The sequence below is a fragment of the Phodopus roborovskii genome, unplaced genomic scaffold (assembly GCF_943737965.1).
Source record: "Phodopus roborovskii unplaced genomic scaffold, PHOROB, whole genome shotgun sequence".
NCBI classification, from domain to species: Eukaryota; Metazoa; Chordata; class Mammalia; order Rodentia; family Cricetidae; genus Phodopus; species Phodopus roborovskii.
The window spans coordinates 6,954,209-6,969,609 of NW_026125543.1; positions in this window are offsets into that span (position 1 = coordinate 6,954,209).

Here is a 15,401-nt window from a genome sequence, read left to right on the forward strand (position 1 = left end):
AATCAGTGAGGAAGTAGGAGATACCGATTTGAGCTGCACCTCAATGATGAGTCTAGGCCACCAGGCTAGCTATAATTTTCCTTGGGATGACTCCACTGAAGACGTTGGCATGATGAGCCACAGGAAAAAGAAACCCACCAGTTTCACTTTCACTCAGTATGCATGAGCAAGCCATTGCTTTTGACTCCATTGCCAAATGACCATAAGCAAAGTATCACATTCATAATCTGCTCGTGATGGAGGTGGTCAGTTCTTCCCTCCTTCTTTAAACTTATTCAAGATTCATAGAACACTTTGATTTAGGAATCTTATAATTGGACAAAAATCACAATAAAAACCAAAACATAGATCTGATAAAAATTAAAAATACTTCACAGATAATACTTAATTAAAAAAGGAATCAAATTGGAGACCCAGACATAACTTTACATGCCTATGAACACCCATAATTTCATAAAGAAGCCAGTAATATATCCTGAAAGAAAGAGAGCAACTTCAACAAAGGGTGCTTGTCAAAATAATGGCTGCTTGTATAAGAATAAAACCAGATACATACTTATCACTCTGTACAAAACTCAAGTTCAGGTGGAAAAGGAACTCAGTGCAAGGCAGGATACACTGAACCTGATAGAGAAAGTGAAAAATAGCCTTGAAATAATTTGCATGAGAAGACTTGCTGAAGATAATATCATTACCACAGTCACTAAGAACAACACTTAATAAATACCACCTTCTGAATCTTGAAAGTTTCTGTATGGCAAAGGACACCATCATTTAGATATTTAAACTACAGAATTGGAAAACATTTTATTTACTTACTTTTTCTTCTTTTTTAACCAACTACATATCAGATAGAGGACTAATAATCAAAATATGTAAAGAACTAAAAACTCTTGACATCAAGAAATAAATGCTCCGATTAAAAGTGATGTATAGATCAAAACAGAGGGTTCTCAAATAGAGGAAATCTAAATGACTGGAAAACAAGCAAAGAAATGTTCAACATCCTTAATCATCAGGAAAATGCAAATCAAAACTACTTTGGGATTTCACTTTATACCAGTCAGAAAGGCCAAGATTAATAAAACAACTGGCAGCTCTTGAAGGCAAGCACATGAAGTAAGGGAACACTCTGTCATTGCTGGTAGAAGTACACACTTGTATAAGTACTATGGAAATTAGTATAGCAGTTCCTCAGGAAGGTGGGAATTGATATAACTCAACATCCAGCTATTCCACTGTTGGGCATAGACCCAAAGGATACATACTATTAAAAAGACATTTGCTCAATCATGTTCATTTCTCCTCTATTCATAATAACTATAAAGTTGAGACAGCCTAGATGTCCATCAATTGATGCAACAATAGAGAAAATGTGAAACATCTACACAATCAATGTAATATTACTCAGCTGTTAAAAAATAAATCATGACATTCTCAGGTAAATGGAGAGAGCTAAAAAGCAATTATCATGAGTGAAGTAACCCAGACCCAAAAGGACAAATATGGTATGTTTGTTAGTTTTTAAGTTTTTGATAAGCAGGCTATAATTCATATTACCACAGTGGTTAGGTATAGAGTACGGGGCTGAAGTCTGGAGGATCTCCTTTGGAGGGTAAAATAGAACACATAGTTATGGATGAAGGGGGTCATTGGTGGAATGGAAGGATTAAATGGGGAATGGAAGGAAAGAGGAAGGTAAGGGATGAAATAGGAGGAACAACTAAAACTAAGGATCACTTAAGGACTCATATGGAAACCTTCTAAAGTAGAATCTTCATAAAATGTATACATATATGAAAGAAATCTAAGTAGAATCACCAAATAATGAGGAGAAACAAAATTCCAATTGGACATCACTTGACACCAAATGAAACCTCCAATGTCAGGAATGGGTTATAGCCAATTGAGTTTTTGGCCAAAGGAGCTCCATGGAAATTGTCCATCCCTCAGACTACCCAGGCTATTGTCAAGGCTACTGGTTGCTCTCTATAAACTGATAATAAGGTCCTGTTGCTGAATACAGTACCTACATAATTCACTGAAGACAGAGAAGTTGATCTGGTGCTTACATGGCACTTTCACAGCTATTGGCTAGTATTCATGCTACTGGAAGGTGCTATGAATACATAAACCTAGCTACAAAACTTTGAATTTACAATGGTAACCTGCCTGAAAGACACACTGTTCCAATAGTACAGAAAAACTATGGGAGTAACCACTAACTCTCTCACTCCATGAAATAGAATACATGCCCAGCACTGTTCAAATGGTCAAGAATTCAAGACTAGATAGGCCATTAACCTTGGGGGAAACCAAATATGACTGTTTTTCTAAAGAAAGATTGAAATAAAATGATTCCAAATAACAGTCGCTATACTCATAGATCATTGCCTTGCTAAGCCTTCATCTGAGAAGCTTCCTCCTGCCATAAATGAGAACTAACAGAGACCCACAACAGGACAATATTCAGAGTGAGAAACCTTCAAACCCTCAGCCCTCAACCAGATGTCTTCATCAAATCCCTCCACTTGGGCTCAAGGAATATTGTGGAAGTGGAGGGCAGAAAGATGATAAGATCGAGTGGGATGAAATGCACCAATAGTCACACTGATGCATACATATGAATTCATGGAGACTGTGGCAATAAGCATAGGCTTCCACAAGTCAAAACCAGATAGGGTCCAGTGGTGAAAGGGAAAGTAGACCCAAACCCTGATTTCTAATCCAGAAGTCATCTTTTATTGGAACCACTCACAGAGGAAAAATCACTTTTCTTCTTCTGAGTCTCACTAGATATACAAACTATGTTTAAAGGCAGACCACATACCCAGAAGTAGATGGCCAACGCAAAATGAACTAAACTCAATGGTAGTTTGGGAAGATTTTTGTCACACAGTTGTTTGTCAGGTTATTCTTCTTTTTCCTCCTTTTCTTCCTCTTTTTTTTTTAAACAGTAGAGAAATATTGCTTATATATTATGGTATCCAGTTTTTAAAATGTTTTCTGTGTGTGCATCTGTTTCAGTGTCAGTATTAGTGTGTGTGTGTGTGTGTGTGTTTAATTTCTTTTGTCTTTTTTTTGTCTGAGTTTGGTTTGATTGTATTCTAATAGAGAAAAAGAAAGGGTATGGATTTGGGTGTGTGGGGAAGTGAAGACAATCTGGCAGGAGTTTGTCAAGAGGGAAACATTATTTGGAATATATTGTATGAAAATACAATATATTTTCAATAAAAATTCAAGAAAATAATCCTCAAACCTTGATTATTAATGATAATTAAATAATGCATTAGACCTTTTTTTCTATAATGAGATAAAATACAACTATGAATAAAGAAAACTAGAGAAGTACATACTTATGTATTAGACGAGAAAAAAAGCACTTAAAAATTTTAAAGTGATTGCTGAATTACTGAATTTAAGTGACCAACCAAACAGTAAACTAAACATGCCTAAGACAAACTTGGAGATTTTTGGAAATGAAATCTAGGAGACATACTATAAATAAAGATTAACTGGAAATTGACATGAAATGGTTCTAGGAAAATGCTCAAAATTAATGTAGGCATTTTAGAGATAATTCATTAGAAGGCAATGCAGAAAGAACATAAAAAAACAATAAAATATTTTGGAGAAATTATAGAAATCTTTTGTGTGCAAGAAATTAGTACTTGTATTATAAGTAAGATGAGTTTTGAGATTGTAAGCAGAACCACCTATGTCTCATTAATTTGAAATAAATTCTGAACAAAGAGTAAAACACTGAGATATAGCTCTGATACTTACTTTTTTCTTTTCTAAGTCTTTTTCCACGTTTTTTCAGATATCTTGCTATTGTTATTTGTATAGCATTTTAACCACTTTGTGTGTGTAAGACAATATATACCAAAGTACTCAGATTTTAGTTCTGCTAGCTCAGTAGTATCAATCTGGAATGATTTTGTTTCTAGTACATATGTGATAATATTTAAAGACAGTTTTGTTGTCACAAGTAGGGGAAAGGGTCCTACTTACATCTTATAGGTCTAGATCTTTGATGTTACTAAGCATCCAAATGTTGATAGGACATTTCCAACAAAGAATCACACAACCCCAAATCTTCCAGAGCAGAGATGGAGAAACCTGCATTTATATTGAAAACTACCACTGTCCTGAGAGAAAAGTAGATTTGGAAGTTCCCACTAGAGCAGAGCGTGGAAGTACCCAGCAACCCTGTTTTGCCCTATCAAAATTCATAAGAATTTGTCACAAATTCAAGTACAAGTTTCAATCCAAACAGACTGTAGGGTGACTTACTTCTAAATAGAAAGCAGTCCGAACTAAATACTTATGCATTAGTGAAGAGGAAGACAGAGAAAACGAGTTTGTGAACACTGAATTTTTTCTCTAAGGCCAGTCATATAACACATCATCCCTGTACTCAGCATGTGGAAACAGATGAATCAAAAGTCCTGACCATGACTGGAGGAGGAGAGAATGATACTTCACTTTATATATTTATAAATTGCATTAACTAGTGACTGTTAAATTATTAATGACTAGAATTTGTTCAGGATTAGATATGTCCCTCTATACAGATTATTGCATGAAGTCCTGCCTGTGGTTGTATAAAATAGGAACTGATCCATCTAACTTATTAGTCTCTAGAACTTATATCTTAAAGGATTAATCTACCCTCGTCCCCTTACTTGGCAACAAACAAAGGTTCTCCACAGTAGATATTCCTTAGAAAGGTACTTCACTGGTTTGGGAGAAGAAGATGACCAACTTCTATTATATTTAGGAGTGAGTCTTTGAGGAAAAATGAGATTGATGGCCAGAGATCAAAGTATTCAGAGATATATAAGAAGATTATTTTCCTGCAGATATATATTTTATCTTAAGTTCATGGGTGTTTTTTCTGCATGTTTGTCTATGAACCACATGAGTATAGTGTCTTGGAAAACACAAAAGAGGGAGGTGCAGTTCTGTACCTAGAGTTACAATCTTGTTAGCTACCATATGAGTACTGAGAACCAAACCTAGGTCCTCTGTTAGAACAGCAAGGTCTCTTAACCACTGACTGACTTCTAGTTCCTTAAAACAGAGGACTTTGTCATTTGTTTTCCCTGAACTGAAGCACAATAGTGGTAAAGTTCTTGGCAATATGGTACAGAGTAGCACACACTAGCTTAGGAAATTCTTTCAGTTAGAATGTAACCAGGCAGGACAGATCACACATACCCAACATCACAAGAATTTAGATCAGATTGGTCTCAGTATCCTTCTAGTATAGCTCTTCCTACTACAGAGATAAGTGAAATCCAGAAACAAACAAGGGACAGATTGTTGAGGACTTGACAATGAGCTGCTTTGTAAGTGTAAGCACTTAGAATCAAAGCTATGCTTGTCATCAGACGTTCCTGTCTTTCTTGTGTATATCTTTAGTATATGTGTATGCTGCTAGCAGTACCACCTTATGCTTGCACAAATCTACACATTTTCACATTGCTTTAACATGCTTTATTTCCTCTAGACCTAACATTCACTTTTATACTTGTTTGCTGACACAGAATAGTGAAAAAAATCACAGAGCCTAAGTAACTTGCTAAAAATCTTACATCCTTGAGTGGCAGCATGGAAGGAAAACTTCAGTGCTTCAATTCCTATTTCAGCAAAATTTGAAACACTATCTCCACGATTACTTGTCTTGGAGAAAACAGTGCAGAAGGTGAAAAACAGCTGACTCTCCTGGTGCATGGTTTCCAGGCCATGATGGTCCACTGTTATCTGAGTAACAGATACCTTCTCTCCTTTGATGTTCTTTTATCTACAAAAAGAGGGAATTGGATTAGGTGGTATCTAAACTCTACCCTAGTTTGAATATCAGTCTTACTAACAATAAGTCATCCGACTTGAATAATATGTTACAAGCCACTGTCAAAAAATAAAGTAAAACTATTCAGTTGTCTTAAAATATTTTTTATGTAATATTTGTAAATTTAGAACTTGTTTGGGTTCAGTTTTTGTAAAGGAAGGGTAAACAAATTTACCTGTAGTTCTTCTGGTCTGAGCTTTGGTATTTCATGTGAGACTGTGTTGTGGCTTACATCTGCTGAGAGATGGTCAGAGGCTAGAATAGAAGCTGTAGCAAGTATGAAGTTTGGCTCTGTAACCCAGAACCTAAACAAAAACAAATAACTTGCCTGAAAATAGGCAAAGACTATGAATAGACATTTCCTCTACAGAGTGCATACATACACCAACAACCAAAATAAAAAGATGTCCAACATCACAAACCACCAAGGAAATCTAAATCAAGCTGTGACTTCATACCCATTGGGATACTACTGCTTAAAAGCTACAACAGAAAATAAGCTACAATAGAAAATAAGTATTGCCACAATTATAAAAAAAATAGGGAAAACTAAGTAACATTGTGTTGTGAATGTGAAATTGTATACCCACATTGAAAAGTGTTACAGTGATTTCTCAAAAATTAAGAAAGACAATCAACTCATAATTCAGTAGTTAATCTTCTGAGTTTATAAATAAAATAATTGGAAAAATGTTTTTGAAGGGGTTATTTGTGCGCCTGTGTTGTTTGAACTTAAGTGTCACACAAAGAAAAGGATGAGGAGGAAGAGGAGGAAAAGAAGTAGCTAAAGGGAGGGGGAGAAAAGATGGAGGAGGAAGAAGAAGGGAAGGGAATAAAGAAAGGAAATAAATTGGGGTACATGTTATGCTATATATAAAATTTGAGGATCTTATACTGAGTGAAACATGCTGATCACAAAAAACAAAACTATTTTGTTTCATTCATATGGGTCCTCTGTATCATAAGGGTGGTCATTAGGCTGTAGTATTTCTATCAATCAAATGACTCATTGTAATGTATCCACTGGCTTCATGTACTTATATTTTTTGAAAAGGAGTTTCTAGCTTTCATTAACAATGCATTTATAAGGCTTTAGTTTTCATTAATATTAATAAGTGATTTTCATGTCATCAATGTGGGAAATAGTGACAAAGTAAGACAAGCAAGGTTTGGAAATTAGGCAGCATGAACCCAATCTTGTTTCCTTCAGTCTCTAGCTCTGAAGCTGGATAAAACATTTGATCTTTCTAAGGCATTCTCAGGTGTGAATGGAAGTGTTAACACTGCCTGATGACATTGTTAGGAATAAATAAGACAACATCTGCAAGGTGATTCCTAGTACAACCCTCAGAACATTGTGTTTGTCTGATAAAATACTATTAACAATAGGCATGTCAAGGTAACAATGCATAAGCGTTACTTAGAAAATTTTCATAACTTCATGAAAACCTCCCGTCTTAATATAATCTCTAGGCAGTTTATAGTTCTGAGGAAATGATTGAGAAAATAATCTAGATGCATAATTCTAAAAAGATCTGTCATAATAGAAGTAATGATAAGTAGATCATAACAAGATCTTTGAGGAGAACTCATTAAATAAAATACTTAGGTCCTGGAGTGTAGCAACAGCAGATGAGAGCTATATCAAATGTAACTCTTGACAAAGCAGTTTGAGCCTTTACACTCCACATGACAAGCCTCCAGGTTCCAAAGCTTTTGTGGATCTTCAGTTTGTTGAAGTCCTTGATCTTTGATATTTTGGGATTTGCAACCTTATGGTTCATGCTAAGGATATACAATAAACAAGAGAAAGCAGAACAAACTTTATGAAACATAACAAAGTTTTAGGATCAAATGTTATGCAGGTTCTGGGTCTAAGTGAGAGACAGAAATTTTACAGAGGAGTTAGGAAATACATAGTCATGAGTAGTTGGAAAATCCAAAATTTGTACATGGAGGCAACTTAAAGATTTATTCATTTAGTAAAGAAAAACAGATTACCAACTGAACAAAAGGGACTGTTCTATACACATTAAATTTCTTCACTGAAATATCTATACACAACAGTGAGTGGTGACATTTTACTTTTCAAGAATAAGATAAATTATTTAGCAGTTTTTATTTATATAAGGCAAGACTTGCCACAAGCAGAAAGAAAAAAATGACCCTTTCTGGTTGCTCTTAATTCGATGTTTCTATAACTTGAAATAAGTTATTGCAGACATTCTGCCAATAGTAATGCTAAATATAGGTAACTTTTTAGGCAATAATATAGACATGGTTGAAAACCTTATGTTTATGTACTCAAGAGAAAATTGTGTTTCATGAATTTTTAATAAACTAAACAGTGCTATTTATTTGAAGAAATAAGGTATGCTAAATAAGAGTGACAGGAATTCCAAGGGGAAGCACTAGAAAGATACAATGTTTGGCATGTTCATTTTTCAATGGAGCTGGTGGAGCTAGAGTGGTAGCTTATTGTAAGAGGAGCAATTTTATTATATCAAAAACTAAAGCGACTTATATTTTACCTATCTTGCATAAATTTACATCAGAAGTTGTAAGTCCTAACTGCACATTCTTTTAAAGATTTAATTAATTAATAATAGCTTTGCTACTGTTTCTCTTCCTAATAGTTAAATACAGAAAACACCTATCATACTTAAACATACAGTTTTACCTTGTATCAAATATGCTAAATTGCTATAGTAACATTTTAAATGTGATTGTAAAGGTGAGATTCTAAATGGAGAAGGGACACAGATTCCAGAGAGAAGTACAAGTGAGAAAGACAAGAGAGCTTTTGTCTTTTCCTCGCTCAATCTTGTTTCTGTGTCTACCTCCCCTGCTCTCTGCCTTCCTCCTAACTTCCTCCTGCTTGTGAATCCCCTGTCTATTAGCTGATTCTTTCAAAACTCTACAGTGAATATCTTTTGCAGTTTAAATGGTAAAAAGCAAATTGTCCATTTAATTTAAATGTTCAATATATTTGAAGGAAAGGGAAGGTGGGGAGGAAGAGAAACAGGAGCAGGTAGAGGAGAAGGGGAGTAAGACAGACAAACTGAGAGAAAGTTTCATATGGACTTGCAAGAGCCTGGAAAAGGGTGATGGGGTGAGGAGAGGAAGAAGCTATAAAGGGGTATCTATGGTACATATTCATATGATCCACAAGTATCTCACATTATGAAATATTGAAGGAGGAGTTGCTGTGCTAGAGTCACTGTCTACAGGAAGAGTCCAATTTGGAAAAATACCATCAGGTTCTGGTGACATGAGACTATGGGATAGTGGGGCATGTTTACCAGAAAGGATAAGACGATTTCACTTTATTCATAGATAGCTGCTAAATGGCATTTACAAACAGAACTCCAGATACTCTCTTTTTCTAGTTATCCTTTTTTTTAAAACTGAGCTATGTCCCTCGCTTTAGCCTGAAATGATAGAACAAAAGACGTACAACTGTCAAGTTAACCTGAAGCATCCATGAATGCTCATTAAAGTTAAGAAACATCCAGGCTTTGTGGTACATGCCTGTAATCCCAGATCCCGTGAAAAGGAGGCAGTAGAAGAATCAGAGGTTCAAGGTTGAAGCTGGGGAAATAGCTCAGTGGTTAAAGGCTTATACTATTGTTTAAGAGGACTAAAGTTGAGTTCTTATCATTCATGTGTGGTGACTCACAACTAGCTGTGATTCCAGATGTAGAGAATCTGTAGCCTATGGTCTTCTATAGCACCTGGAATATATGAAGGCATATCCCACTAAATCATCTACAGCTGCACAGTGAGCTCAAAGCAAGTTCCATCTACAGAAGACCCGATCTTAAAACAAACAAGTAAATGAGTAAAACAACAACTAATATATGAATACCTGAGGTATAACTGATATTATTGTTTACTGTTTTCTAAGTTTCCTAACAGAAGTATACTGATTGTATTTAAGTAATTTTTGTTATATCAGAAATATATCAAAATATTAATTATTAATGTCTTGCTATTATTGTCATGTGATATTTTTTACACGGGGGGTGGGGTGGCTACTCACATACAGTTAGATATTTTAATTTGTTTAGAACTAATAGATTTCTAAGAATTCAGATGCCTCAATACTATAACCAGGACAGCTGGTTTCCTTGAAAATTTTCTAGCTCATTTAACATTTATTGAATGCCTTTAATTTTAAATACCCTGTATGATACATGAATATATAACAGGTGGTCTCCAGTGAAATAGAAAGATGAGGGGAACATTGAAGTATCTGTAAGAATACACTTCCACCTGCACATCATCCTATAGATTTGAAGGTGATGGAAAATGGTTTATGATGGTATTTTACTCTGAAATATTACTAGGTGTCCAGTGTTCCTCTAGATACTAGGGGTTAGTATAAAATGGGTGCCAAATCTTGCTGTTCTTTGTTTGTTTATTATACAATGTAATAAGAAAACATCAGAATGAAAAGGATTACAACTTCTAAGTTTCCAGAAAAGCTGACCTTTGGGAGTCAGATGATATAATGCTGCTAGTTTGAATTTTCTATTAATTAATTATGGCTTTGACTAAATCTTTAATTTCCCTGAATCTCCATTTCTCTAACTCTAAGATGAAATGGTTAACATAGAAAGTCAATAACTTTTTGTTTTTCTAAATCTTTATTTTCCTGGGTTTTGAATATAGTAACCTCAAGTAGATTTTGAAAGGCGTATAGATACCACTGAACATATTTCATGAAGGATATGGCCTGTTGGTGCTGGCATACTCAAGAGCCTGAAGTAGGAGGATCATGTATACTCTAAGGCCATCCTAAAAAAAGGAATGTTGTGAGACACTCTTACATCCAAAGACTGAGGAATGTGATGATTCTGTTGCTCTGTTACAATGGCTGCCTACGCATTTCCCTAAAGGAAAATTCCTGTTAATGTTGGCAGATGAAAGAGAACGTAATAGCTGTGACTAAAAGACAGGGAATGTCTACATTATTAAAGTCATGATAATGTCTATCATTCTGACTTTTTGGGAGTCAGGTAGATCAACATTCTATAATTATACTTTTAGAGATGCTGTAAGTGGAATGTGAGACATTACACAGAAAAATACTTGTACTAAAAATACACATAAGTTATAAAAATTAGTTATTCGTGCATATAGCTACAGAGACTGTACTATTGTGAGTCCAAATGTCATTGACTAATATCTTCAATTTTGCCATGTTTCATTTCATGACTCAACAGTGACTGTTGTATTCCTCAGCTGAGAATTGAGTGGTTTAATAAAAAACCATGTCCTGGAGCTGCTCTAACTACCATCAAGATCTATCACCTCAACTCTCTAAGTCTGGCTTCCCTGCTAAGGATGGTTGGGATGGTAGGTAAGGAAAGAGGGGGTAAAGGCATCTAGGTGTTGAGAAACATTCTGGGTCACAATCACAGCATAAGCTTCTTTTATGCTTTCTGTAGTTTTTGGCCTACAAACTGGATCTGTCCAGAGACAAGGGAAATAATCACTGGATGGACATTTTTATTTCTTTTTTTTTAATTTAACATCTTTGTATCAAAGATCTCTCTGCCTTTAATAGTGTCAGATAGAGGTAGCAGAGAGTTGATGGGCAAATTTTGCTACATAGATACTTTGAAATATGGAAATGTCACAATTTCTGGGTTGTCTTTAGAACACTCAGGTCTTCAGGTGTCTACCCCATGACAGCATGTGCCAGCATTTGATTATGGAAAGTGGCATATACAGTTCTGGACTGAGCAGTTTTCTATCTGCTTCACTCAAAAAAAAATCTTCCTCATAGCACATAGACATGCGAGTAGGCCTTTAGAAGTTTGTTAATCAACAGATATTTATTCAGTCTGAGTTTGGGGCATTTAGAATAATTAAATGAACAAAATTGGCATATTTCATGACCTCAATTAGCCTTACATTTTAGTAGAGTGAGATTATAGCTAGCATAACCAGGATATTATATGGTATATTCTCAATAAATAAGCACCATATTCATATACTTTATTTTATTATATACATTACATTGAGGGTAGCTGAACAAGCTTTCAGTGATGAATGTACACTTTTAAGGCTAATTTCCTGGTGACCCCTCAGGTGACAATGGTATATGACAGGCAGGTATACACAGGTTCTCAGGCAAAGGGAAGATTTACAGGGCTTTTCTCCGTATTGCACTGCCCTCTCATAAACCCACGGATCTCTTCTGTAGCTGAAGGACTTACACACTTGTTGTGTGTGAAGAGCATCTCCTCTGTGTTTTATTTTTGTAGATCTGACGCCTGAGAGAGACCTTTGTGATGCTCAGCATAGGCAAATGGACTTTCAATCCTGTGAGTTGACTGAGAAGTGAGAAATAGTAAAGAAAAATATTGGGGCATTCTTTACATTTACATGGAATTGATGTGCCACAGGGACCCTTTGATGTTATTCTTAACACACATTTCTGTTATTGCTCTGATGGGTAAAGGCAAGCTCAGGATTTGTGCTGGAAAAAACTCTGGCTGCCCTTTCCTAGGGACATCTAGACAAGAGGTCAAGTTGAGAATCTCTTTGGTTTCACTGACAAATAATACTGCCATGCACTTGAACTTTTTTCTTTATAAAAGAATCATCCTGGCTATGTTCTCTTTCTTCATTTTTTTTTTTAATTTTTTAAAAATTTTTTTAAAATTTAAGTAATTTATTTATTTACTTATTTTACATATTGATCCCATTTCCTTCTTTTTCTCTCCCTCCTTCTCTCCTTCCCTCCCATGTCCCTGACCATGCACCCATCCCACCCCCTCCCTACTCCACAGGCATCATTTTCTGTTTCTAAGAGACTGTTTTGGGGACTCAAAGGAGCTCTTTTGTATTTACTCCTCTTAGAATTTTGGTGAGCTATTGTTTATGGAGATGGGCAGTCTCAGAAAAGAGTGCTTCTTGCATTTGCTGGTGAGTACAGATTAAAACAGGGCTCATTATGCAACTATGAGTCACTTTTCATTAATTCGTACAGTCTTCTGCCACTAGATTCCTAGTGCTATCTATCTATCTATCTATCTATCTATCTATCCATCCATCTTTTATCTTTTTATCTTCTACCATCTAATTTTGTTGTTGCTCTTTTCCTTTCTTGTTATTTGTTTTTCAGGACCTTCTACCAGTACTGAGAAACTTGTGCATTCGAGGCAAGTGACATGCCATTAAGACACATCCCCATCTCTCATATTCATCAAACCTCCACTTGTCTTTTCAGTGCCCACCAATGACAAACTGCTCCAGAACTGTTGAGGAAAATTATCCTTGCTTTGCATGTCTGGCTGCCATCTAGTATTAAAACTCTCATAGGGTCTCTGCAGCTCCTGTTGTACACATCATTCATTACTTTGATAAAACTAGTGGAAATGAATACATAAGGACTAGAGGCCACTTCCATGGAAAGCAGATCTTTGATCATTAGATTAGAGTAAATAACAGATTTTCTGATCTAAATTCATTTAAGGATGGTTACAGCAAACCGAGTTTCTGAGATAGGAAGCAATCATAGCAAGAGCTTGTGGTTAATAGTTTATGATTTGTTAAAGCCACTAGAGATCAAAATAGTAAAGTAGCCATAATAATTAGCTATAGGTACACACGCCTTTAATCACAGGACTCAGGACTGAGAGGTAGATGGATCTCTGTTAGTTCAAGGCCACACTGACTAGGCAAAATTGATCCAGTCCTTAAAGAAACAGCTCATACAAAGGTGATTTTAGCACCTGGGTTCACATGCCTTTCATCCTAGCACTAGACAGAAGTGATATGGATGGGCAGAAAAAGGAATATAAGGAGGAGGAGACAGTATCTGTGAGACTTTTGCCTGAAGATTTGTGGAGACAGGACTGCCATTTCAGCTGGGTAGAGGTAAGATCTACTGGCTTGGCAGCTTTGCTCTGTTCTTCAGCTTGAAGCTTGAATTCCATTATCTGTCACTGGAGCTTTTATTTACCATGTTACAAGAGCTCTCCAAAAGTTTCAGCTCTGGGGACTGGGGAGGTAGCTCAGTTGGTAAACACTTGCTTTGAAAGCATGAAGATTTCAGACTGATCGCCAGAACCCATTTTGAAAAGCCAGACCTATTACACAGGAATGCAATCCCATAATTAGGAAGACAGAGACAGAGCAACAGGGCTCAGTAGCCTGCCACTCCAGCAGGCATCATCAGTAAAACACAGGCTAATGAGAGACTGTCTTGAAAATCAAAGTGAACAACACCTGAATAACACCTGAATTTGACAACACTTGTAAACAAACACACAATATGTATTTGCACACCTATCTTTCTTGCCACCATAGACACTAGAAGTTCAGTCTCTACTTACTGTTATTCCTGGGATCTTTTTCAAGAATGGAGAATGCTTAAAGTCTATGAGCACATTCTCAACTGGACTTTAGAAAGGGTAGCTTTAGGCTTCACATTGAGCTAGTATGTGACTGGCATTGTTATCTGGGCCTGATCACAAATATGTAACTTCTTATTTTGTACATGTACTCACCTCTTTTCAGCATATAACATTTACATGGTATTATGTTTTGTAACTAAATGTAAAGATTAAAAATCAATCTGTAGCCAACTTTTGTTTGTTTTGTTTTTGAGACAGGGTTTCTCTGTGAAACAGTCCTGGCTATTCTGGAACTCACTCTAAACCAGGCTGACCTCGAACTCACAGAGATATTTGTTGTCTTCCCATGGGAGGCTTCAGTTCTCTGAGGACTGGATGGGGGTAGGGTCGGGGAAGGTGGGAAGAGTGGGAGGTGGAAAGGGAGGGAGGGAGAACTAGGATTGGTATGTAAAATAAAAATGATTGTTTTTGAAAATTAATTCTTTAGCTGGCATTTATAATTGTGGCATACATAGACCATTAAGACAATGTTTTTAGAGAGAGAAAAATTTTCTTTGGAAAACTAAGCTTTGTATGATTTGAAGATATAAGTTTCAAAAAAGTTAAATGAATACAAAATGTTACAAAACAATATTTCTAAGTGCTTATTTAAATTATAATGTTCTTAAAATGGATTAGATTTAGCCTAAAAATTGTCTTTTTGCTGAATCTGGTGGTGTGAAATGGGATCATAAGTCCTATGTACAATAATAGAGACAACGATACAATAATAGAAACACTGTGCTTTGAACTGCTCTTGCAACTAAGCAAATTATGTTGTGGAAAATAAAGTTCCTTTACCATTTTCTCCACCACTTTGTTACTGACACTATTAAGAATAAGGTTGGAATGAGGTTTCCAGTACTTTAATAAACACGAGGTTAGCAAACAGCCCCTTTCTTGGGTGTTAGGTGAAAATTAATCTTGGCAAGAGTGAGGTAAATACTGGTAAGACACTAAAAGAGTATAAAATCAAATGCTTGATTTTTTAAAAATTTAAACTATAATCATGGAAATTACATTACTATATAGCATTCTTACACACTTCTAAAAGTTCTTAAGGAGGCTTCTCTGCACACTATCAGAGGAGACTGTCAAACACTGATCCAGCTTTAGTCTACTATGGTGAACAG